The 24,781-nt window shown below is 43.7% G+C and overlaps 1 protein-coding gene across 2 annotated transcripts in view; it reads right to left on the reverse strand.

The window, feature by feature from the left end:
* Nucleotides 1-6,835, reverse strand: part of Sema4b (semaphorin 4B) — a 37,570-nt gene extending 30,735 nt beyond the window's left edge. The window contains exons 1-2 of one of the 2 annotated variants that reach the window (XM_047541403.1): nt 6,699-6,835; nt 3,383-3,509 (exon numbers count right to left, since the gene is read on the reverse strand). The gene's annotated coding sequence lies outside the window, so the exon portion shown is untranslated. The remainder of the gene's footprint in view (nt 1-3,382; nt 3,510-6,698) is intronic. The other variant, XM_047541402.1, reaches the window with a different exon arrangement.
* Between the last annotated feature and the right edge of the window lie 17,946 nt (nt 6,836-24,781).

Below are 24,781 nucleotides of genomic sequence, written 5' to 3' on the forward strand. Positions count from 1 at the left end.
AGCGCCCCTGGGTTCAAATCCCAGTAGACAAAAAAAAAAAAGAATGAGGGGTAAAATGTGCATTGGAAGACATTATAAAGAAGTCAGGACAAAACTCTGTGGTGAGAGATGTGGGCACAAGACTTGCAGGCAGAGGAGGAAACTTGAGGGATGATGGGAGACATTCTCTATCTAGATCTGGTATTGATTTTCCAAGTGTGTACAAATGTTAAAATGTCAAGCTGTACACTTAAGATCTGTGCATTTTACTGTATGTAAACTTATAATTTATATTTGTTATCGTGGGGGGAAAAAAGAGAGACTGGATGGGCGTGGTGCACTTATAATCCCAGCTACTTGGGAGGCTGGAGCACGAACATGAAAACTTTGAGGGCGGTCTCAGCAACTTAGTGAGACCTCATCTCAAAATTAAAAAAAAAAAAAAAAAAAAAAAAAAGTGGGGTAGGGGCTAGGGATGTAGCTTAGTGGTAGAGTACCTCTAAATTCAATCCCTAGTACCAAAAAAAAAAAAAAAAAAAAAAAAGAGAGAGAGAGAGAGAGAGAGACCAAAAAGGGGAAGGGGGTACACGTAGGATCGGGTGGTAGAAGAAAAAAATAAGAGAAACTACAGAAGAAGGGAAGAGAATGATGAGAAATAAAGTCTACTAGAGAAAGAGAAAATAAAGAAAATAAGAATAAAAATGTAAGGCATGCCTGTAATCACAGCAGTTTCGGGAGGCTGAGGCAGGAGGATCTCAAGTTCAAAGCCAGCCTCAGCAACTTAGCAAGGCCCTAAGCAACTCAGCAAGACCCTGTCTCTAAATAAAATACAGAAAAGGGCTGAGGATGTGGCTCAGTGGTTAAGCTAGGTTCAATTCCTGATACCAAATAAAAAAGAATGAAAATGTAAATCATATGAACACATCTGCTTGCTGCCTGTCTCTCCTGCTCAGTACAAAGGGAAGACTGGGAATAGGCACAGGGCAATTGCTAGCCAAAGAACCTTCAAAGGAGGCCACCTTCAGTCTCTCAAGCCATCAATATTGATTCATCACCCCTGGTACCACCTCTGCCCAGGTGCAAGCAGGGCTTCCTTGCGCATGAATGACCCCTGCTGGGTGGCCCCTAGCCAAGCCTGCCAGCTCTGATTCCCACCCAGGGAGCCTGGTTCTCTGGCTCCCACAGTTCTACTCTGGAAGACATTGCTTTGTTTGCTGCCCTTGGGGGAGGGGCCTCCTGCCAAGCCCAGTGGAGCTTGAACCCAAAGGTCCTGCTGCCCCTCCTGGGGTAGTCCTCAGACTCCTCCCTGCTCTTGGTGCTGACTGGCAGCTTGCCCAAGCAAGGCCTTGCAGACACGAACTGGCTGCGGCCCAGCTCCCCAGGCCCTGGCCCCCTGCCACTATCCCCTCATAGCCCCAAGTCCTCTTATACCAATCTGCAGCTGCAGCTCCCCACCCTGCCCTGGCTGGGCACGCTGCTGCTGTCTCCTCCCAAGGGCTGGGTAAGCAGCTCAGCTGCAGCATCAATACATTTTGATGAGCAAGTGACACCAGCTGGCACACCCTGTGTGTGCTTTTAAATAAGCCAATAGCTGCCAGGTCCTGGGGGCTGGGTGCTTCCTTGGGGCAGTGCCCTCTGCAGTAGAGGGCATCCACGCAGGGTTAGTACTAATACTGCCTTCAAATCTCTCAGGCAGCTTTCAACCAGGGTCTGGCAATGAACGTAAAGAAATGGCCTCATCTCTGTTCCCCAAACCAGGTTCCTGTCCACTGCTCCTTTGTTTTCTTCTTTCTCCTGTAAGTAGTAGAATTCAGTGACTGAGCACACAGGTTCTTCTGTCAGAAGAAATCAACACTACCTGTTATTTTGTGGACTTTAAGAAAGCTGTTTTAGATTGGGGGGTATAACTCAGTGGTAAAATGCTCATGTGAAAAAAAAAAAAATGGGAAAGAAAGTCATGCATTCCTCTGAACCTCAGTTTCCTCATCTGCAATGGGGATGCTACCAGTACTTCAGAATGGTTATGAGAAATGAGACAACACCTATAAAGCAATTGGTAACACTGGAATGTAGTGAATGCTCCATGTTCCATCAGTTCAACCTCCATCTAAAAGTTGTCTAAAGCCTCAACGACATTTAACCATCTTAGATGCCCATGCCAAGGACCCCCTTTTAGGCTCTTCCCTTTCAGCTGCCTCCTGCAAATCCAGTGCTGAAACTGCAACTCTCACAGGGAGAAAAAACCAGCCTGCCCAGCCCAAACCCGGGTGTGCCCACTGTGGTGAGCAGCCTGCCGCCTGGTACCGCCCCCACTGGGCCTGTTGGGGCCTGATTTGGCCACTCCCTGGGAGGGGATCCCCCGCCCTACAGGGATATGGTGCAACCTGCAGGGCTCAACCTGTCCCTGCCCAGGCAGGGTAGAACATGAAGTTGCCACTGTCACTCCCCTGCACCCCCAACACAAGTTCAGGAGATACTGTCTGTCTGTGCCTTCAGGTCTGCTCACCTTGGGGGAATAGAGAACATGGGGTAATTGGTCTGACAGGTGCTTGGCACCCATCACCCTGAAGGGGCACAATGACTGCTCAGCAACTCTGTCTTGTACTCAAACCACTGTAGCCACTCACAGGTGGAAGGCCAGTGTTCCACCAGCTAAGGATGGGGCAAGAAGGCTAATGGCCTGGGACAGAGGCTCAGCTTCCAGTTCAGCTTATGAGACCCAGTTCTCAAGATCCTAAGAAATAAGAAATTTATCTCCCCAGTTGCCACTGAACTCTTCCCCCCTTAAATCCACTTTGAGCACCGCACCCCTAGGCATTACCCTGTGAAGGCCAGAACCCTGCCTTCACCCCAAGGAACAAACCTCCCTTCCCAGAGGCCCAATGTTCTTCCCTCAGCCTCTTTTGTCCCACAGATGTTGGGCTTTCTGATTCCAAAGTTTCTCAATCACTTTAGGTGGCTGCCACTCTTGCTCCCAGATAAAGCCTTTCTTGACTGTGATGCTGAACCCAGAGGGTGGGCAGGTTGGGTGTGCCCACAAGAGTAGTAGGAATGGACAGATGGGTTGCCACTTATTTTCTGTGGCTACAAGGATGGTACTACCACCCTGCTTTGCCAGGATGAAGAAATGCCCCACCCATAGTGATGTCCCCACTTGCCACCCTAAAGCAATGGCATCAGGAGATAACATTCACAGAAAGGGCATCAAAGACTTTTCTGAGGGACCTCACACACCAGCTACCCAGGCCCATGACTCCCTGGGACTTGCTAGCAGCACCATTTATAAGTGTAAAGTGAACATCAGGCTGGAGGTCACCATACCAGGAACTCCACAGCCCATGAGGTTCTTAGTGGCCCCAGCCTGGCCCCAGAAGGGGAGGGAGCTCTAAGGGGCCAGACCTACCCAGCCATATGGGATTAGCTCCAAGTCTCCCATCTTGTGGTTTCCATATCCCCTTGAAAGAGCAGACTCAGCTTGCTCCTCCTAGAGCCTCTTCAATGAATGCTGCCTTAGATCTCTTCACTGCAGCCTGTGGGATGTGGAGCAAAGCAGGGAGCCCTTTAACCCCAGGGTAGGCTTCAGGATACTGTGAACCCCAAGAATGACATGGCATTTCTGAAGAAAGGGAATAAGAGCTTTCATGTGATTTCAAAAAGATCTTTGTCAGTAGGGCATGGTGGTGCATGCCTGTAATCCCAGTGATTTAGGAGGCTGAAGTAGGAGGACTGCAAGTTTGAGGCCAGCCTGGGCAATTTATTTTAACACCCTGTCTCAAAATAAAAAATAGCAAGGACTAAGAATGTAACTCAGTGGTAGTGTGTCCCTAGGTTCAATTCCCAGTAACTAAGAAAACAAAACAAAACAAAAAACTGCCCTCCCAAAAAGATGAAGAACCATTTCTTTAAGTTATGTTCTATAGATACAGGGAACTTTCAAAATTAGCCTTTATCAAGCCAGGTGCAGTGACACATGCCTATAATCCCAGTAATTCCGGAGGGTGAGGCAGGAGGATCACAAATTGGAGGCCAGCCTCAGAAACTCAGCAAGCTCTGAGCAACTTAGTGAGACCCCGTCTAAAAGTAAAAACTAAAAAATAAAAAGTCTAGGGATGTTGCTCAGTGGCAGAGCACCCTTGGGTTCAATCCCCAGTACAAAAACAAACAAACAAAAAAATTAGCCTTTATCAGGTAAAAAGAAATCGTACCTTACTTTGGAACAGTTATATAACTGTGATGTGAAATATATGGCAAACTCTTTCGACCTAAATCAAAGCTGAAATTTAACACTGCTGACCTTTTTACATTTAGTCGTTATTTAATCCTCACAACAGAGGGAGATACAAGTTACAATTTATTCCCACTATACAGACAAGAAACTTGAGCAGAGAGAGGCTCAAACTTGCTCAAGTCACACAAGTGCTAAGTCAAGACTAGGATCAGAACCCAGATCTTCTACTCCAGGGCCCACATGGAGTCAGAATCTCAACCAGATTTTCTCTCAAGTTAAAGCCATCTCCTCTTCAGATAATATGGGCTGTTGTCCTTCCTTCCAATTCCTCTCTCCCTCTCTCCTTCCTCTTTTCCTTCCTTCTTCATCTTTCCTTTCTTCATTCCTTCTTTCAACCAATGTTTCTGGGGCACTTGCTGCCGCCTAAGCATCATTGATAATGTGAAGGAAATGGTTGCTGCCTCACAGTTACAGTTCATCTGGATCCCTTAAACTCTTCTTTCCAGAGAACCCATCCTCACCCACATTTCTTTAGACACTTCCATTACTCATTCCTTTGTCTCCAACTAAGGTAGTGGCCAGGGCCAACCTGGCAGAGCTCCAGAAGTGCTCCTAGGCTGTACAGGCTAGAATCCTGCTGTTTTTGATGATTTCCGGAGTTGCTCCTCTGGGTTCCCTCTGCACTCAGCTCAGGTTTCCATTAAGGCACTCATTATGCTGTAGTAAAACACTCATTTACACATCCCATCCCTCTCTTTCCGTCTCTTCTATAAGCTGCTTGGGTGCAAGAACCAGACCTGCCTAACTCAGGTTTTTAAATCTCCAGCCCCAGGGCAGAACTTGGAAATAGCAGGCACCTAGTAAATGTTTACTAAATGAATAAATGAGTTTTCTGCTCTAGCTGCCTGTCTCAAATCATTTCCAAATGATTCATTCAAATGCTCCTTCCTGGATCTTCTTTCCCACCTTCCTCTTTTTCAAAGGAAAGGTATCACACCAGTGGGGGTAGGACTAGAACCCCATTTCCTTGCTTTAGGGCAAAGGGTTTTCTTACTCATATGTCTCTAGTCTCAGCTTTGTTGGCTTCAGAAGGGATAGTATTTGGGGGAGTGGCTGAATGCTCTAGTTCCTATTAGATAACAACATTAAAGTGAAAGTCCAGGACACAAGACCTGTGTGCCAGGGAGAGAGACTCTTTCAGCTCTCCCCCAAGAAAAAGCCTCCATTTCCCATCTTTTCTTCACCTATTGCCAATGTCTCCAACTTTAATTTTCTTTATTTATTTGATACTGGGGATTGAGCCTAGGTCCTCAAACATGCTAAACATGTGTTCTACCACCACTAAGCCACACTGCCAGTCCCATTCCCATCTATTTTTTTCTTGGTACTGGGGATTGAATCCAGGGTTTCTTTACCACGGAGCCACATGATTCCCAAACCTTTCCCCCACCTCAGCACTTTTTAAAAGATTTTTGAGATAGGGTCTCCCTAAGGTGCTTAAGGCCTCACTAAATGGCTGAAGCTGGCCTCAGACTTGAGATGCTCCTGCCTCAGTGCCCCCTGTCACTGGGATTACAGGCATGAACCCCATCCCCATCTTTAAATCACCCTTAGCCAAGAGCAGGAGATATACCTTATTTCTCTGAGCTTCTGAAAGAACATTCACAAAGGAAACAGCCACAGCCAGTCAGGAGATTGAGTTAAAATCTGACCTTCCCACCAACTCACTGTATCATCTGAGAAGTAATTTAATCTGTCTGGGTCCAGTTTCCCCTATGAAAATGAGGGAGCAGGGGGCGTGTAAAGCATCTATGGGGGAAATTTTATTTTAATTGTATGCTTCCCAGCTCTTATGGCATTCAACCCTCACAAGAATCCTGTGATTCTTAAATAACATACATTACAGGTGAGGAAATGTAAGCAGAGGTTTAATGACCTTCCCCTGATGACCCAGGGTTTCGGCACCTTTGTGCTAGATCAGAATGACTCTGGAGAGGCCACAACAGATTCCTCTTTTCCAAGGTACTCACTTCCTTACTCTCCTATTCCCTAAATCCACCTTGTTGTTGTAGAGAAGAAAAAAGTCAAAACAAAGGGCCTAACTCAGAGGGCAAACACGGACCACCATGAGGAGTGCCCCAAGCCTTTTTCAAATTCCAAGTGACTACTCTTCCCTCCCGGGTCAGAATTCCCGGTTCGGGAGTAGGGGTTGGCGTAAGGAGGGTGTTGTAAGACGCAGTTAAAGGATTCGGAGCAGAGGCCCCCGGTGGCCATGGGAACCTGGGCCAGCCTCCTGCGCTGCCATGGCAACAGGCTCCCCCAGAGGCGGTCGCCGGTGCCCATTAGAGCGTGCAGGTGGCGCCCTCTTGGGAAAGGGGCTGGGCGGGAGGTGGGAGTTCGGGGTGTGGGGGACGGAGGCTACCAGGCTGCCGGGGCCTCGTTTGTCACCACCGGGCTGCGGCTCCCTCGCCGCCCGGCCCCTCGCGCCTACCTGGAGTGAGTCACCACCCCCAGCGCAGCCACCTCTGAGCTACGGCGCGGCCCGAGGTTCTGCAGACTCGTTCCAGCTGCCAGGACGGCCCGACGAGTCCCTGGGGGCCCGGAGTGTCCAGCGAACGCCCTCTGTCCGGCACGGTGTCCCCGGAAATGCTGGGCCGAGGCCAAGCCCCGCCCCGCCCCGCCCCGCCCCGCCCGCGTTTACGAGAATGGTCCCGAGAGCACTTCTGGGCTCTGCTGCTCCGCGGTCCCCCGGCATTAGGCCGGCCGATCCCCGGCGTTTACAGCAACACAGGACTCTAGGCAGTTTCCCGCCCCGCGTCGGGTCTTGTACCCAACGATGGCTGCGTGGCCCAAGTAGGCCAAGGGGTCCACCGGACTGCGGGGCTGCGTCCTTCTTGACCTTGGGAGGCTCGCGGTTCCTTGCCCTAAGGGGGGCGGCCTCACAAGCTGGAGCCCTGACTTAGCCCGGGTTGGAACCCACTACTATCTTTGTTAGCTCAGGCGAGTTCCTTAACCTCTCTGAGCCTTGAGTTCTTCACCTGTAAAGTGGTCGTCAGACCAGTAGGAACGTCACAGGGTTGTAGTGTGAAATGCAGTGGTAGAGAAACACACCTGGCACGTGGTCAATTCTCTATAATGGTAGTTTTGTTTATAGTAGGAGGCAATGAGAGAGAAAGAGGAGCAAGCCACCCTCTGTGAAACCACCCACATCTCCACCCATGGTAAATGCTGCTTGCTGCGTTCCTTAGCCTCCAATGGGAGGCCACCCTGGGAGAGTAAAAACGAAAGGAAGAGATCTGTAGGAGGAAAGAGATATGGTTATAAATATCGCACATTTATCAAGTGACCTTGCCGGTCCCTCTCTAGACCTTCATGTTCTGGTTCTCCTATCTTCCAGGAAAGCAACAGCTGATTTCTGGGCGGTTCCTGAAACAACCAGTTCTGGGCGTGTAAATGGCTGAGTTGGCCGGAGCTGGCTGGTCAAGGGGCTGGAGAAAACAAGAGGCCAAGTGCCAGCCTCTTCCTGGGCCAAAGTAGGCCTAAGAGCTCACTGTCCCTCTGCCATCTTTTCAGGCAGAGCTGCTAGACTCCATTAGAAAAGGAAAAAAGTGGTTATTTTATTATCTGCCTACAAAAGTTAGCACATATTTACTATAGGAAAATTGAAAAACAATGAAAAATACTATTTCCCATAATTTCATCTCACCAGAAAGCATATTTTAAAAAACTTTTTGGTTGGGAGTATAACTCAGTGATAGAGCACACATGCTTAGCATTCATGAGACCCTGGGTTTTAAACCCTAGCACCAAAGAAAAAGAAAACACTTTTTAAAAATTTAAACCTAATTTACATATTTGGCAAAGTTTACAAATCTCAAGTCCACTGGCATTACTATTTTAGTTTATATTGTCCTCTTTTCTGTTGCATAGTTATACATGTACATCTTTTGAAACTTTTCCCTAGAATAGTGATATATCACGTTTTCCTATGTCATTAAAATTTCTTGAGTTGGGGTGGTAGCGCAGTGGTAGAGCGCTTGCCTAGCACGTATGGGTAGTGGGTTCATCTACAATTAAAATTTTTTTAAAAAATCTTTCTTACCTTCATTTTTTAAAAAAAGATTTCAGCCTTTTAAAAAAAATTACTTGTTGATTTTTCTTTTTTAGTTGTTGTTGGACCTATTTTCATTTATTTACATGTGGTTCTGAGAATCAAACCCAGTGCCTCACACGTGCTAGGCAAGCACTCCACCACTGAGCTACAACCCCAGCCCCGATTTCAGCTTTTTTAAAAAAATATTTTTTTAGATATTGATGGACCTATACAAATACAACATACATTTAACCAAGACACTACTATTGAACATTCATTAACTTTTTTCTAAGCTTTTTAAAAATTTCCTGTACTAGGGATTGAACCCAGGGGTACTACTACTCCCTTGAGCTACATTCACAGCCCTTTTATTTTATTTTGAGACAGGTCTAAACAGCCCAGGCTGGCCTTGAACTTTCGATTCTCTTGCAGCAGCCTCCCAGGAAGCTGGGAATACAGGTGTGCCCCACTGTGCCCAGCATCACTCATTATCTTAAATAATATTGAGATGATGCTGGCACAGTAGCACACACACACCTGTAACCCTAGCAACTCAGGACACTGAGGCAAGAGGATTGCAAGTTCAAAGCCAATCTCAGGAACTTAGCGAGGCCCTAATCAACTTAGCAAGACCCTGTCTCAAAAATTTAAAAAATAATAATAAAAAGGCCTGGGGATGTGGCTTTGCGGTTAAATGTCCTTCAGTTCAATCCCTGGTACCACAAATAATAATAATAATACTGAGATGAGCATCTTTGTCAATTGTCACATCCTGGATTATTTTCTTTTGTTTCTTTTATTCTTCCTTCCTCCTAATAGTCATCCAGTTCATCATACTGCCTTTACAGCTAAGGTAGTATACCTGGGCAAACGGCTTTAAAAGTCCTCCCATTCTTTTAATTAGCTCTGCCTTCCAAACAATGTGGGGGCCGGAGCCTGCAAAGGATAGTGGGAACACAGCTAAATTAGGGGTCTTGCCTAAGGTCATCCAAATTCTGAAGGCTATGCAAAAACTTCCAAGTTCCCAGCACACAGCATTCTGTGAGCACCAGCTGCTCCTAAGAGTGCCTAAAATCCTGTTCTCTTTCATTGGGGCCTCTGGTTACTGTGACCCATTTAATCCCGAGACCAGCCCAAAGTCCTTAGGAGAATGCTCTAGACATGTACACACACACCACCTCCATCCCTTCCCATCATCTCTTCTTCCTCTTCCCCCTTCAACCTTCCTCCAACATTCTATTAAGTAAAGGGAGAAATGTTTAATGTCATTGGAAAAAGACCCCATCTTTATTGTTATGGATCCACCTCCCCCACAACTCCCTGTGGCCAACACACTTTTATCTGCAGGACCTCAGGTGCAGGGACGTTGGAATTAATATCCTTTTAGTGTACAGCACATTATCATCATTGGTCTACACAGGGGCCCTTGATTGATACTGCTGCTTTTATCCTTTTATCCTCATTCCTCCTCCACTTCCTCACCCCCTAAACTACCATTCTAAGGTGCTGAATAGACATGATTTTGTTCTTATGTGATCTTATACAGTGTATATTGAAGAATGTACACATGATGGTTGTTATTTTTACCCTTTTAGTCTGAAATAATTTTAGATTCCCCAAAAGTTGCAAAATCAGAACTTAGTGTCCCATGAACCTTTCTCAAGCTTCCCCCAATGGTGACACTATATAACCACAGAAAAATAGCAAAATCAAGAAACAGATATTGGTACAATGCTGTTAAATAGATTACAGACCTTTCCATTCGATTTTCACCTATTGTGACACGCACTTTCTGTGTGTGTGTGTGTGTGTGTGTGTGTGTGTGTGTGTGTATGTGTATAGATCTGGGCAATTCGATCCCAGGAATCAATTTTTGTACCCACCACAATCAAGATACAGAACTGCTCCAACACTCTAACAGTGGTCCTGTTTATACTTTGAATATAACCCTTGCTCCTCTGCCACTGCAACTTATTTTTGGAACAGACATGCTTTTCTTTCTCTTCCTCTCCCTCCTTCTCCCTAATCTCTCCCCTTCTCGAGAAAACAGGATTATCTTTCTTGCCCAGTCTAGGCAGAGTTATCTGTCTAGGTGGGAGCACACACCCATCACAGGAATGAAGTAATTCAGACTTTGGGGATGGCACCATAAGATCTCAGAAATGACTTATCTCCCAAATTAACAAGTGAATTGAAACTCCGACGGAGACCATGTGGAATGTAGCTTTTGGAATCACAGCCTTTGTGACAGGCTTCTCCTTTACTGGCAAAGCAATAAAACTTTTTTTTTTTTCTTTTTTTTTCCCTTTTTCTCAAAACTGTGTCCTCATTGTTGGATTGGGATCAGGGACAAGGACCAAACTTTCAGTAACATCATCACAAGGGAACTCCCTCATGGTACCCCTTTATAGTCACACTCATGTTCCCTCACTTCTGTCTCTGTCAGAACACTAATCTCTTCCCTATAGTTTTGTAATTTCAAAAATATTGTGTAGCAGGGTGTGGTGGTGCTTGCCTATAATCCCAGCAGCTCAGGAGACTGAGGCAGGAGGATAGCCAGTTCAAAGCCAGCCTTAGCAATTTAGCAAGGCCCTAAGCAATTTAGTGAGACCCCCGTGTCTCTTAACAAAATAAAAAAGGGTTGGGAATTCGGCTCGGTGGTTAAGTGCCCCTGGGTTCAATCCCTGGCACCTAAAAAAATTAATTATAATTATGTTGCACAGGTCTGCAATCCCAGTGACTTGGGAGGCTGAGGCAGGAGGATCAAAAGTTCGAGGCCAGCCTGGGAAATTTAGCAAGACCCTGTCTCAAAAAAAAAAAAAAAAAGTAAAAAGATCTGGGGGTGTGTCCCAGTGGTAGAGCATCCCTGGGTTCAATCCCTAGTATCAAAAACAAAAAACAAAAAAACTGGGGACTATTATGTAAATAAATGGAACCACTTTTTGAGATAAGCATTCCCCAGCCCCCACATGCAACCTCAGTGTCCTTGAGGTACATGTGTGTTTCTTTTTGTGTGAATTCTTTCTTTTTCCTTCTTTTCTCTCCTCCTCTCCTTCCCAGACAGAGACTCGCTATGTTGATCAGGCTGGTCTCAAACTCCTGGGTTCAAGTGCACTACCACCTCTACCTCCAGAGTGCTAGAACTCTAGTTATGCGCCAGCACACCTGTAGTTCTTTATTTTTTCTCACTTAATAGTATACCATAGTGTGGGTGTGCCAGAGTTTAGCTAGTCACACATTGCATTGAAAGATATTTGGGTTGTTTCTTGTTTGGGGCTATTATAAATAGAGCTATTATGAATATTCATGTACAGATTTTTATATGAAAATGAGTTTTTATTTCTCCAGAATATATACCCCAAGAGTATAATTGCCAAGTCATAAGGTAAGTGCATGTTAGTTTTATAAGAAACTGCCACACTATTTTCCAGAATGGCTCTTCTATTTTACATTCCCACGATGAGATCCAGGAGTACTAGAGATCCAGTTTCCCCACATCTTTTCCTTTCCTTTCCCTTTCTACTTCCTTTCCCTTTCTTTCCTTCCTTCTTTCTTTCTCTCTTTCTTTTCTTTTTCTTTTTGTGGTACTGAGAATTGAACCCAGGGGTGCTTTACCACTAAGCTATCTCCTAGCCCTTTTTCATTTTTTAGATTGAGACAGGGTCTTACTAAGTTGCTGGCTGACCTGGAAATTTTTTTTTTTTTTTTCAATTCTGGAGATTGAAGCCAGGGCCTTGTGCTTATGAAGCAAGCACTCTACCAACTGGGCTATATCCCCAGCCCTTGCCTGGAACTTTCAATCCTCCCGCCTCAGTCTCCCAAGTAGCTGGGATTACAGGTGGCACCACCGTGGCCAGCCAGTTTCTCCACGTCTTTACCAGTGTTCCCTGTACCACTGCTCTGTTTATTTTTGTGGTGCTGGGGATTGAAATCAGGGTCCTGTGTATGCTAGGAAGTGCTCTACCATTGAGCTACACTCCCAGCCCAGCCACTTTTTAAATTTTAGTCATCCTAATAGGTATATAGTAATATCTCACTGTGATTTTACTTTGCATTTCCCTGATAGCTAATGATGTAGAACATCTTTTCATGTGCTTATTTGCAATCCACATCTCTTTGGTAATGGCTGTTCATGTTTTTGGCTCATTTCCTAATTGGATTATTTGTTTTGTCCTTTTAATTTACATAAATGGAAGGCATTTATATGCCTTACTTTCTTTTTCTTTTTTGCAGTACAGGAGTTTGAACCTGGGGGCATTTTACCACTGAGCTATACCCACAGCCCTCTTTTTCTTTTTCTTTTTTTTTTTTTTTTTTGAGATAGGGTCTTGCTACGTTGCTGAGAGTCTCACTAAAAGTTGCTGAGGCTTGCCTGGAACTTAGGATCCTCCTGCCTCAGCCTCCCAGGTAGCTTGGATTACAGGTGGACACCACCACACCCAACATACGCCTTATTTTTTTAGTTTTTATTCTGCAGACCCATGTATGCTGCTCTGGGTACATCTAATCTGCTGCTTCTAGCTACTATAGGATACTCCAAGTGCACGTCTGCTACATTTTCTGCATCTATGCCCCCAGGAATAAAGGCAGACTCTCTCCAATCCAGAAGTAACTCTGCCTTTTCTTTCTTTTTTTTTTTTTTTTTTTTTTTTTTTTTTTTGCAGTACTGGGGATCGAACTCAGGGCCTTGTGCTTGTGAGGCAAGCACTCTATCTCCCCAGCCCAGTAACTCTGCCCTGAATGTCCTCTTGCCTCTCTACCCTAAGGACCCATTTGAGACTGCCTTTAAGATTATTTGTAGGAAATGAATTGTTTCAGTACCCACTAGCAGGAACTCTAGATCAGGCTACTTCAGTACCCACTAGCAGGAACTCTGCACCCTGCTGATTTTGGGCATTATCTGACTGGTTTTTCTAATCTAAATGATATCATTTTTCTTTTCATTTTTTTCTCTTAAATGATATAATTCTTAACCCACTCTGTCAAGATAAATTTATAAATAATAATATTAACATATATCTATGCACTTTTTTGGTACTGAGGATTTAACCCAGGGGCACGTAATCACTGAGCCACATCCCCAGTCTTTTTTATTTTTCATTTTGAGACAAGGTCTCCCTAAGTTGCTTAGGGCCTCACTAAGTTGCTGACTCTGGTCTCAAACTTATGATCCTCCTGCCTCAGCCTCCTGACTTGTTTGGATTACAGGCATGCGCTGCCATGCCTGGCTTTAATTGCACACTTTGGTAAGTTTTGAAAACTTACCAAACTTACAGTTATAACTGTAAGCACAATCCCAGTCAAGGTAGAAGACATTTCCAACACACTAAAATGTACCCTGTGTCCTTTTGCCATCAATCACATCCCTTGTTCCCCACAACCACTGATCTTATTTCTATGGTTACAAATTAGTTTGCCTGTTCTAGAACTTCATTACAAATAGAATCTTTACAGTATGTACTCCTTTGAGCCTGACTTCTTTCTGCACTATGATGTTTTGTAGAGTTGTGAGTTTGTGCTATCAATAGTTCATTGTCCCCCCTTATTTTTATTTTTATTTTGAGATAAGCTCTTGTTAAATTGCTCAGGTTAGACTTAAACTTGTTATCTTCCTGCCTTAGCCTCCCGAGTCTCTGGGATTACAGGAGAGCACCACTGTGCCTGGTGATTCATTTCTTTTTATCTTTAAGTAATCATTTATGGTATATACATCAATTGTCTCATCTATTGATAAGTGTTGTTTCCAGTTTGGGGAGTTTGAAGCTACTATGATTAAAACTGCTATCCATGCACACCTGTAATTCTAGCGAGGCTAAGGCAGGAGGCTAAGGCAGAGGCTAAGGTGAGATGATCTCCGATTTGACACCAGCCTCAGCAACTTAGCGAGGCCTTAAACAATTTAGAGAGACCCTGTCTCAAAATAAAAAATAAAAAAAGGGCTGGGGATGTGCCTTAGTGGTTACGCTCCCCTGGGTTCAATCCCCAGTACCAAAACCAAAACTAAAACTACAATCCATTATTTTAATTTGCATTTCTCTAATGTTTAACACATCTCCACATCTCATGGGAGAGGCCCTGGCAGAGCATAGGCTTAGCATGCACAAGGCCCTGGCTTCGATCCCCAGCAGCCCCCATCCAAAAGCAAAACATGTTAAAGAACTAAATTTTTTGTAATGTGCTATCTGTCCCAAGACCACCACCCTTTTCGTGAAAGTAGCCCAGGTACCTCAAAGCAAGTAGGAAAAACATAAGGGATATATGAAGTTATATATATATATATATGATATATATGATATATGATATATGTATGATATATATGATATATATATATATGATATATATATATATATATGATATATGAAGTTAAGGGAGGGTGTCTGAAACTCAACTCAGGCCAGGGGTTGTAGCTAAGTGTTTCTTCTCTGCCCCCAGGTACCATCTACCTCCCCACCTGACAAGATGAGCCAAGAAAATCTTTGGAGTTCCTTGGAAACTGAATTTTTTTTTTTTTTTTTCCCATCAATGGTTGCATGGGTTAAACAACTTACAGAAAGCAGGAAACTCCCGCAACCCCACAGCTCTAGAGATGCTCTGCGAAAGGTCAGATGTTTCCAGAATCTCAACAGACAGCCAGTGTCTGTTTAAATGGAAAGACAAGAAGTTCCCGGCACCTAGCCAACCCTCATGGGCAGCCCTTGCCTGGTTTTGTGGGCACACGGCCAGATGCCTGGCCAAGAGCACCCTTACTTCACCCTCTTGAGGACCAGGGACAGACTGTAGTTCTTCAAACCTCAGTCTGGTGTTGTGCAGCCCCAGGGGAGGTTGGCACCCGTCAAATAGGACACACATACCAACTACCTGGGCCTATCGATGTGTCAGGAATGATGGGGGTATTGTGATTTCCTGTGCACCTGAATATTTTTAGCTGAAAGGGGTTGTATTCTGACCCTGTCATTTTAGAGATGAGGCTCAGAATAGGGTAGCTCAGCAATGTAGTGTGGAAAATGTGGACCCAGCCAGGCACACACATGTAATCCCAGCAATTTGGGAAGCTGAAGCAGGAAGGTCACAAGTTCAAAGCTAGCCTCTGAAACTTTGTGAGACCCTGCCTTGATATAAAAAGTAATAATAAAAAGGATTGGGGATGTGGCTCAGTGGTAGAGTGCCCCCAGGTACCTTAGTACCAAAAAAAAAAAAAAAAAAAAAAAAAAAAAAAATTAGGAAGGCCTGGCCATTAAGATACCCTGTTCTCCACATCCCACCCAGGGTTATGGGATACCAGGGAAACTGGTCCAGATATTGACCTAGAAAACGTCCATCTATGGATGGAGAGAATCTTTTTTTTTAAATTGTTGCATATTTCTTTATATTTCCTAAACAATCACCCTCAAGCACTCTACTTCCTAGTTCGACATTACAGCTGTTTACTAAGGACCTCATTTACACCATTACATTTAATCCCCATGTTTCCAGGATACTGATAGAGTAGCTCCTCCTTATCCAAGGGGTTTCTGGTCTAAGAACCCCAGTAGATGCCTGAATGATACCAGATCCTAATTTACTGTTTTTTTGTATGCATAAATACTTATGATAAACTAGGCACAGTGAGACATTAACAATAATAACTAATAATAAAATAGAGTAATCACAATAATATACCATAATAAAAGTTGTTAGCTGGGTGTGGTGGTGAATGCTTGTATTCTCAGTGACTCAGGAGGCTGAGGCAGGAGAATTGCAAGTTTGAGGGCAGCCTCAGCAACTTAGGAAGGTCCTAGCAACTTAGCAAGACCCTATATCAAAATAAAAAGTTCTAAGGACGTGACGTGGCTCGGAGGTTAAGCACCCCTGGGTTCAATCCCCAGTACAAAAAAACAAAAACAAGAACAACAACAATAACAACAACAAAAAACAAACTCAAGGGTCAGTAACTGTAATACTAGCAGTTTGAGAGGCTGAGGTAGGAGGATCAGGAGTTCAAAGCCAGCCTCAGCAGATTAGTGAGGCCCTGTCTCTAAATAAAAAATAAAACGCCTGGGGATGTGGTTCAGTGGTCAAGCTTCCCTGAGTTCAGTCCCTAGAAACAAATAAATTAATTAATAAAATTTTAAAAACTTGTGAATTTGCCGAGTATGGTGGCACATATCTATTATCCCAGCTACTCGGGAGACTGAGGCAGGTGGATTGCAATTTGGAGGACAGCTTCAGCAACTTAGGGAGACCCTGCTTCAAAAAAATAAATAAATAAAAAAGGGCTGGGGATGTAGCTCAATGATAGAGTGCGCCTGGGTTTAATCCCCAGTACCACAGGTTAAAAAAGAAAAACAAAAGAAACCCCATTTATGAATTATTTCTGAAATTCTCCATTTAATATTTTCAGACCACAGTTGACCATGGGTAAATGAAACTGAGGAATGTGAAAAGGTAGAGAAGGGAGACTGCCATACAGATGGGAAAACTGAGTCTTAGAAAGATCAAGGGGCTTGATTAAGAGGACACAGGTGGTAAGTAACCTATTAGGGATTCAAACCTAGGTCTGACTAACAAACCTGTATTATATATTTTAAGTATTGTAGAGCTGACAGTGTAGCTCAGAAGTAGAGTGTTTGCCTAGCATATGTCAGACCCTGGCTTTGATCCCCAGCACTGCAAATAAATAAATTAATTAAATAAAATAGTAATTAAATACATAATTGTAAAATTACTGTGTATATCAATGTGAACAAAAATACCCGGAAGGTTAACTGTTGGCTCCCCTGAGAGAAAAGAGTGGTTTGGAAGGAGGGCTAGATAGATGTTCCAAGGCTTAACCATATTTCCAGGTCTTTTCTCTTTCTGAGTTTATAGGAGAGTTACACTTTCACACTGCAGGGGCAGTATTTAATGGAGGGGCACTGTGGCACATGCCCAAAGGCTGAGGTAAGAGGATTGAGAGTTCAAAGCCAGCCTCACCAACTTAGTGAGGCCCTAAGCAACTCAGTGAGACCCTGTCTCCAGTTTTTAAGTGTCCCTGTGGTCAATCCCCAGTACCAATAAATGAATAAAAAAAATTTTTTAAAGTGTTTAAGGTTTGACAATTACATTTGGCAAAATCAGCTGATAATAGATTAATGGGGAAAAGGAATATAAGTTTATTACATGCATCAGGACATCACAGAAAAGTGAGTACCACATAATCCAGTGAGATTTAGAAGTATATCCACCCTCTTCATAGGATAACTTAAACGGAAAGTAAATGATTTTTAGGGGACATGAAAGGTCCCAAAGAACTGACAATAGCCTGAGATAAAGTTTATCTGGGCTGTGGTTGTGGGGTCAACTCTAACTTTCTTTCCTTCAAGTTAATCTTCTGGAAGATCAGTTTTTAGGTCGACAGGGGAACTTCAGAGAAAGTCCCTCTCTGTCTGTGCTTGGAAAGGAAGCGGGAGAAGTGGGTGTCTGGAGAGGTGTGTGTGTGTGTGTGTGTGTGTGTGTTAGAGGGAGGGTCAGAGAGACCTCGGTTCTGAGGCTCTTTCTCTTGTTCAAAGCACTCAGCATGTCAAAATGCTCAAATAGAGCAGTATACAGTGGTGCAAATTTATGACCCCAGTGACTCCAGAGGCTGAGGCAGGAGAATCACAAGTTCAAAGCCAGTCTCAGCAATTTAGTGATACAGGGTCTCACTAAAAAATTAAAAAGGACTGGGGAAGTGGCTCAGCAGTCGAGTGCCCCTGGGTTCAATTCCTGGTATTAAAAAAAAAAAGCCAAACACTGGTATATTGTTTTCTGAACTCCAACACTTTTGGGGAGTACTAGGGATTGATTTACGGGTGCTCTATTGCTAAATTACATTCATAGTCCTTTTTTTGCGGGGGAGGTACTGGGGATTGAACCCAGGGGTGCTGAACCCTGAGCCACATCCCTAGTCCTATTTTATTTATTTATTTTGGTACTAGGAGTTGAATTCAGGGGCACTTATCCACTGAGTCACTTGCCCAGCCCTTTTATGTATTTTGTTCAGAGACAGGGTCTCACTGAGTTGCTTAGGGCCTCATTAAGTTGCTGAGGCTGGATTTGAACTTGAAATCCTCCTGCATCAGCCTCCCCAGCCACTGGGATTACAGGCATGCACCACTGCACCTGGTTCTTCTTATTTTTTATTTTGAGACAGCGTACTCTCTAAGTTGCTGAAACTGACCTCAAACTTGCACTTTCCTGCTTCAGTCTCCTGAGTCACTGGAATTACTGCCCTGAACCACCACTCCTGGCCCCAATACTCTCTTGAAATTCAGTATGACCTTGTGACTTGCTTTGGCCAATGAAATGAGAAGAAAAGTGACAAGTGTCCCTTCTAGGGGAGACATTCCAGAATTATTTGGTTCTTAGGATTTCTTCCACTGCAATTGGTGAGTCCTAAATTCTCCTGTTGGGACAATGGCATCATATGATAGTGGTTGGTGCAGGGATGATGTGTAAAGCAGACTACAATTAGCTGAGATTCTGCAAGCTGTGTTAGGAATGAGATATGGGGAATGAGGATGTGGCTCAGTGGTAGAGCACTTGCCTAGCATACACAAGGCCCTCTCTATTCAATTCCCAGCACTGCTAAATAAATAAATAAATAAATAAACAAACAAATAAATAATCAAAATCCAAAAGGATTGAGGTATGGGCAAGAGAGAAATCAGTGTTGACTTAAGCCACTGAGATATTTAGAGATGTTTGTTACTACAGCATAACCTCACCTGTCTTGACTGATACAAGTGGTGATGGGGAAGTCTCATGTCCTGTGCTAATTTTTCAGTATTTTTCATCTTTTTACAATGAGAAAATGTCCATTTATAATTTTTAAAATAAGAGTAATTGCCACAGGACATGGTGTGTATACCTGTAATCCCAGATATTAGGGAGGCTAAGGCAGGAGGATCACAAGTTCAAGACTAACCTCAGCAATTTAGTGAGACCATGGCTTAAAATAATATAAAATGGGTTGGGGATATATCTCAGAGGTAAAATACGCCTGGATTCAATTCCCAGGACTGCAAATAAATAAAAATAATGAAAGTTAAGTAAGAGAAATGAACAGTCACACAAATGGTAGCATAGGTCCAGCACGGCCATACTTGTCTATGATCCCAGTGGCTCAGGAGGCTGAGGCAGGAGGATGATAAGTTTGAGGCCAGCCTGGGCCATTTAGGGAACTCTTTTCTCAAAATAAAACATCAAAAGGGCTGGGTGGTAGGGACATAGCTCAATGGAAAAACACACCTGAATTCAGTTCCCAGTACCAATAAATAAATAAACAAATAAAAAGAATTAAGATAGATTTCTATTGCTCATACTGATGAAATATTTTAATAGTCAGGGTGTAGCTCAGTGGTAGAGCCCTTACTTTCTTAGTATGTGAGGCTCTGGGTTCAATCCCCAGCCACGCACACACACAGGATGTGGAGAAGAAGGAGGAAGAGAAAGAGGAAGAGAGAGAAGGAAAAAAAACAAATTTTTTAAAAAAAACAAGTACTAGCATTTATTAACTCTGGGGGATGAGAATATGTATTTTTTTCTGTGTGCTAAGCACAATTTTAAAGTCTTTTTACAAAGAAAATTATGTTATAAAGGACAAAGTTTGGAATGAGGGTGTAGCTCCAGGTAGTATGCTTGCCTGGGTTCTATCCCCAACAGTGCAAAAAAATGACAAGGTTTATTTTATTTAAACATGTCTTCAACTACTTCTTATTTTTTAATACTTAAGGGATTCTGTTCTTAGAGGGACTTGGGCCCAAGTTATAATATAATGTAAAGCTGCTCCCCTGCCCTTTACGCTGAGGTCATTTCCCAAGTTTTCCAACAACTTGCCAAGGCTCTTGGGGTCCCTTGGCATTTCCACATTCCCTTTCACCCAAAGTCATCAGGCAAAGTAGAAAGAGCAAACCAAACTCTGAAAAATGTCTTAACCAAGTTCTCCTCCTCGCTTTTCACTCTCTCTCTTGTGCGCGCGCTCTCTCTTTTCCTCTCATTTTCTCTCTTACCCTGCAGGGAGACACTCTGTTTGTTTAAAACCCTCTTATGTGACTTCCCCGTGTCCGGAGTGGTTTCTGGGTTCTTACACAAGTCTCTTGGGAGTTGGAAAACCTTGATTTGTATGGTGTGTGACCTTGGACAAGCCACCTAGAGTGGGAGGCATTTGTACCCACGTGTTTTGGGGGGGTACGAAGGATTGAACTCAGAGGTGCTTTTCCATGGAGTCACATCACCACCCCCCTTTTTATTTTTTATTTTGAGACAGGGTCTCAGTATCATAGGGCCTTGATGAATTGCTGAGGCTGGGCTTAAATTTGTGATCCTCCTGCCTCAGTCTCCTGAGTTGCTGGGGTAACAAGGCATGCATCATGTCACCATGCCCAGCCGTACACACTTTTTTTTGCACTGGGGATTGAATTCAGGGGTACTTAACCACTGAGCCATATCCCCAGCCCTTTTTATTTTTTATTTTGAGACAATTCTCACTAAATTGCTTAGGTCCTCGCTAAGTTGCTAAGGCTGACTTTGAATTTGTAATCCTTCTGCTTCAGCCTGCCAAGCTGCTAGGATTACAGGCATGTGCCACCATGCCCTGCCCTGTACCCACTTTATATAGACAGATACAAATGTGCAGAAAGAATCCACACTCTGCTCAGGATTTGGAGTCTATATTTCCTGTTCTGGGTCCAGATTTCCTTTTTTCTTTTTCTTCTTCTTGGTGGTACTCGGATTGAAACCAGGGGTGCTCCCTAGGGAGCACATCCCCAGTCCTTATTTTCTGTTCTGAGATAGGGTCTGGCTAAATTGCTTAGGCCCTCTCTTAGTTACTGAGACTGGCTTTGAACTTGCAATCTTCCTGCCTCAGCCCCCCAAGTTGCTGGGATTACAGGTGTGTGCCACTGTGGCTAGCCCCTTCCTTCAGTTTTTTTTAAGGGCTATATAATATTCTAGCCTCTGGATATACTACAATGTATTATAGTGAACCACTACTTACAGATATGCAGGTTAGTACTGGTTATTCACAAAACATGTTCTAAGCTACATCTATGAGATGTAGATGCAACATGTATGAGAAAGGAAGTACCAGTTTTCATTTTTCCTTTTTTGGGTTCATATGTGGAAGTTTATGACCCAATCTTAGTACTCAGGAAGGCTGTGCTATCTCCCGTGGATGGATGAATAAGGCAAGCATGTCCGCACCCTTCCCAGGATATACGGATGAGGAAGTCTGTGAGTACTTGTGTGTGTGCATGTGTGAAGGCCAGAGGCCAGGCTGGAAGAGCAGGACAGGGAAGCATGTACACAAAACCCTGGGCTGATTGACCCTGACTCACAGGTTCAGGCAGATAAGTTAACGGCCTGGAAACTCCAGAGCTCTGAATGAGTTCTGACTCATGACAATTATCCATAAACAAGTCATTTCACTTCTTGGTTTTCTTCCAGAGCCACCACACAGGCTTTGGGAAGGGTGAAAACTCCCAAGAAAAATGAAGAGTTGTTTAAAGAGACACCAGGAAGATCACAATTTTTCCCCTCATCCATTGAGGATGTCTACTTAGTCCTTATTACCTTACTATTTTGAATGTAGACTCCATTGATGGCTGAAAGATTCTACCTGCATACATCATGGAGCCATCTGAATGAAAGCATTAAACACTTGTATAAAGATCTCTTCCCACTCCCCCGCTTTTTTTTTTTTTAATTCAGTGAATTTTTCAATTCCTTTTCAAAGTGAAATAGCTTTATTATTATTTTTTATTATTATAAAGTAAATAATTTCTGGCCAAGCATGTGGCACAAGTCTATAATCCTACAACTTGGTAGACTGAGGCAGGAGGATTGAAAGTTCAAGGCCAGCCTGGGTAACCTAGTCAGAACCTGTCTCAAAAGGCTGGGGACGTAGCTTAGTGGTAGAGTGCCCCTGGGTTCAATCACCGGTACGCAAAAAAAAAAATAAAAATAAATAAAGGAAATGCTTTCTCATCATAAAGTGAAATTTCAGATAATACCAAAGACTATAAAGAAGGGAGAGCTGGAGATTCAACACAGTGGTAGAGCACTTGCCTAGTACATGCAAGGCCTGGGGTTCAATCCCCAGTACAACAAAAAGAAAAAAAAATTGAAAATCACGAACAAGAGCATCCCCAGAGACACCAGTATTGACAATTTGGAGTACATCCTTCCTGACTTTCCCTGTGTATGCCTGCACACAACACCGGTGTATACTTATAAAGTTATCAATGTGTTTCAATCAGGCTGCCCTGTATTCCACCACGTGGGTGTAACCAGGATCCTCCTTGTCTCCTCCCTTTCCTGCTGCAAGATCTAACAGACGGCTATAGCAAGGTTTTATTAAGCCTTTAATGAGCTTAATAAAGGCATCTAAAGATGGCGTTATGAGTTTAACAATTTAGCCATGAAGAACTCCGTCTTCTATGCAGTTTGGTGAATTAAGCATGGTGGGAAGAACACCCCATTTGGAGTCAGAATGGCTGAATTCTAGACTTGCCATTGCCATTTTCTTGTGTGGGCGATTCCCTTCATTGTTCTGAAGTTCCTCTGCAGTTGAATATATGTGAAATTAAGTGTGGCGTTTAGAGCACCAAGTACTACATATTACATATGTCGTATGTAGTACTACATACTACACAGAGGCATTGCTATAATTCCATAGCAAAAGAATAGGAAAGAGATTAGGACTTCTCAGTCCAGAAAGAGGGCAAAAACTAGAATTTTCCTGGATGAAGCTTACATACAGCAAACCCTCTACACCTGTGGGTTCCATATCCAGATTCAACCAACAGCAGATCAAAAAAGCGGTTAAGCCTATGAGGGTTGTGTCTGTACTGAATATGTACAGACTTTTTTCTTGTAATAAATCCCTAAACAATACAGTTTAACAATTATTTACATGACATTTACATTGTAGTAGGTATTATAAGTCATCTCGAGTTGTTTTAATTATAAGGGATGATGTGTATAGATTATATGCAAATACTATGTGCCATTTTATATAAGAGACTGGAGCATCTGTGAATTTTGGTATCTGTGGGGGTCCTGGAACCAATTCTTCCTTGGATACTGAGGGATGCTGGTATCCTAGAGCCCTGAAAAAATTTAGAGCAGAAAAGCAGCTCAGAAATTACTTTACTACCCCCCTTACACAGTATTTCTAAATATATTTACATCTATAACATGATGTATTGAAAAAAATGGATTTGATATGTGGATTTTCTCTTTTAAGGCATTGTCTTATCTGGCTCTTAAGACCCACTTAACACTGGGTCTTAACACTTCTTAAGACCCAAGTTCTACTTCTGGTTCTTCACCTAATGAAGCATATGGCTTTAGGCAAGGTCCTTAAACCTCTGGGTGCCTCAGTTTTGTCATCTATAAAATGAGGTTTATGATCCTGCCCTACCTGTCTCACAAAATTACTGTGAAGTGAAAATGAGGCGCCATGTGAAAGTGGTTTGGAAATCTGCGTTTCACACCTGGCTGCCTCTTGGAAGCTCTAGCGCTCTGTCCAGGACAGAAGTGATGAGGGTCACAGGGTGAGACTGTTGTTCCAAGGTGGGTGATGCTGGTGGGAGACCTCAGAGAACCCAAGAGTGCCAGGCATTGCTCAGGTACCTGAGATTGTAGAGGACAGATGTGGTCCCTGTCCTCATGGAGCTTAGATTCTGGTGGGGGGAGCAGACAATAAAAAGGAAGGAAATAGGGTTAGGGGCATATCACAGTGGTAGAGCACTGGCCTAGGATGCTTGAAGCTGTGGATTCACCCCCAGCCCCAGAGAAAGAAGAAAGAGAGAGGAGAGAGAGAGAGAGAGAGAGAGAGAGCGCATAGGAAAACAGAACCTTAGGTATGCTCTGAATTTCAAATGGAATGAAACAGTGAGGTCAGTAAAGACAGTAGAGAAGGACAAGGCAGGAACTGGGAGTGTACTCAGTGGTAGAGCGCTCACCTAGCAGGCACAAAGCCCTACATCCCCAGCACTGGGGAAAAAGAGAGAGAAGACAAGACAGGGGCTAGTTTAAGGGGCCACCTGAAATTCCAGAGACTCAGAAGGCTGAGGCAGGATTGCCAAGTTCAAGGCCAGCCTAAGTAACCTAGCAAGACTCCATAGTTAAAAAAAAAAAAAATTATTTTTTAAAACATTCTAACCCCCAAAATGAATTTCCTTTCTTTCTTCCTTCCTTCCTTCTTTCCTTCCTTCCTTTCTTTGGTACCAGTGAATGAACCCAGGGGTACTTAACCCCTGAGTCACATCCCCAACACTTTTTTTTTTTTTTTTTGCGCTGCTGGGGATCAAACCCAGGGCCTTGTGCTTGCAAGGCAAGCACTCTACGGACTGAGCTATCTCCCCAGCCCCACAACACTTTTTAAAATTTTTAATTCTGAAACAAGTTCTCACTAAGTTATTCAGGGCCTTGCTAAGTTGCTGAGGCTGGCTTTGAACTTGTGATCCTCCTGCCTCAGC

The sequence above is a fragment of the Sciurus carolinensis genome, chromosome 2 (assembly GCF_902686445.1).
Source record: "Sciurus carolinensis chromosome 2, mSciCar1.2, whole genome shotgun sequence".
Classification (NCBI taxonomy): domain Eukaryota; kingdom Metazoa; phylum Chordata; class Mammalia; order Rodentia; family Sciuridae; genus Sciurus; species Sciurus carolinensis.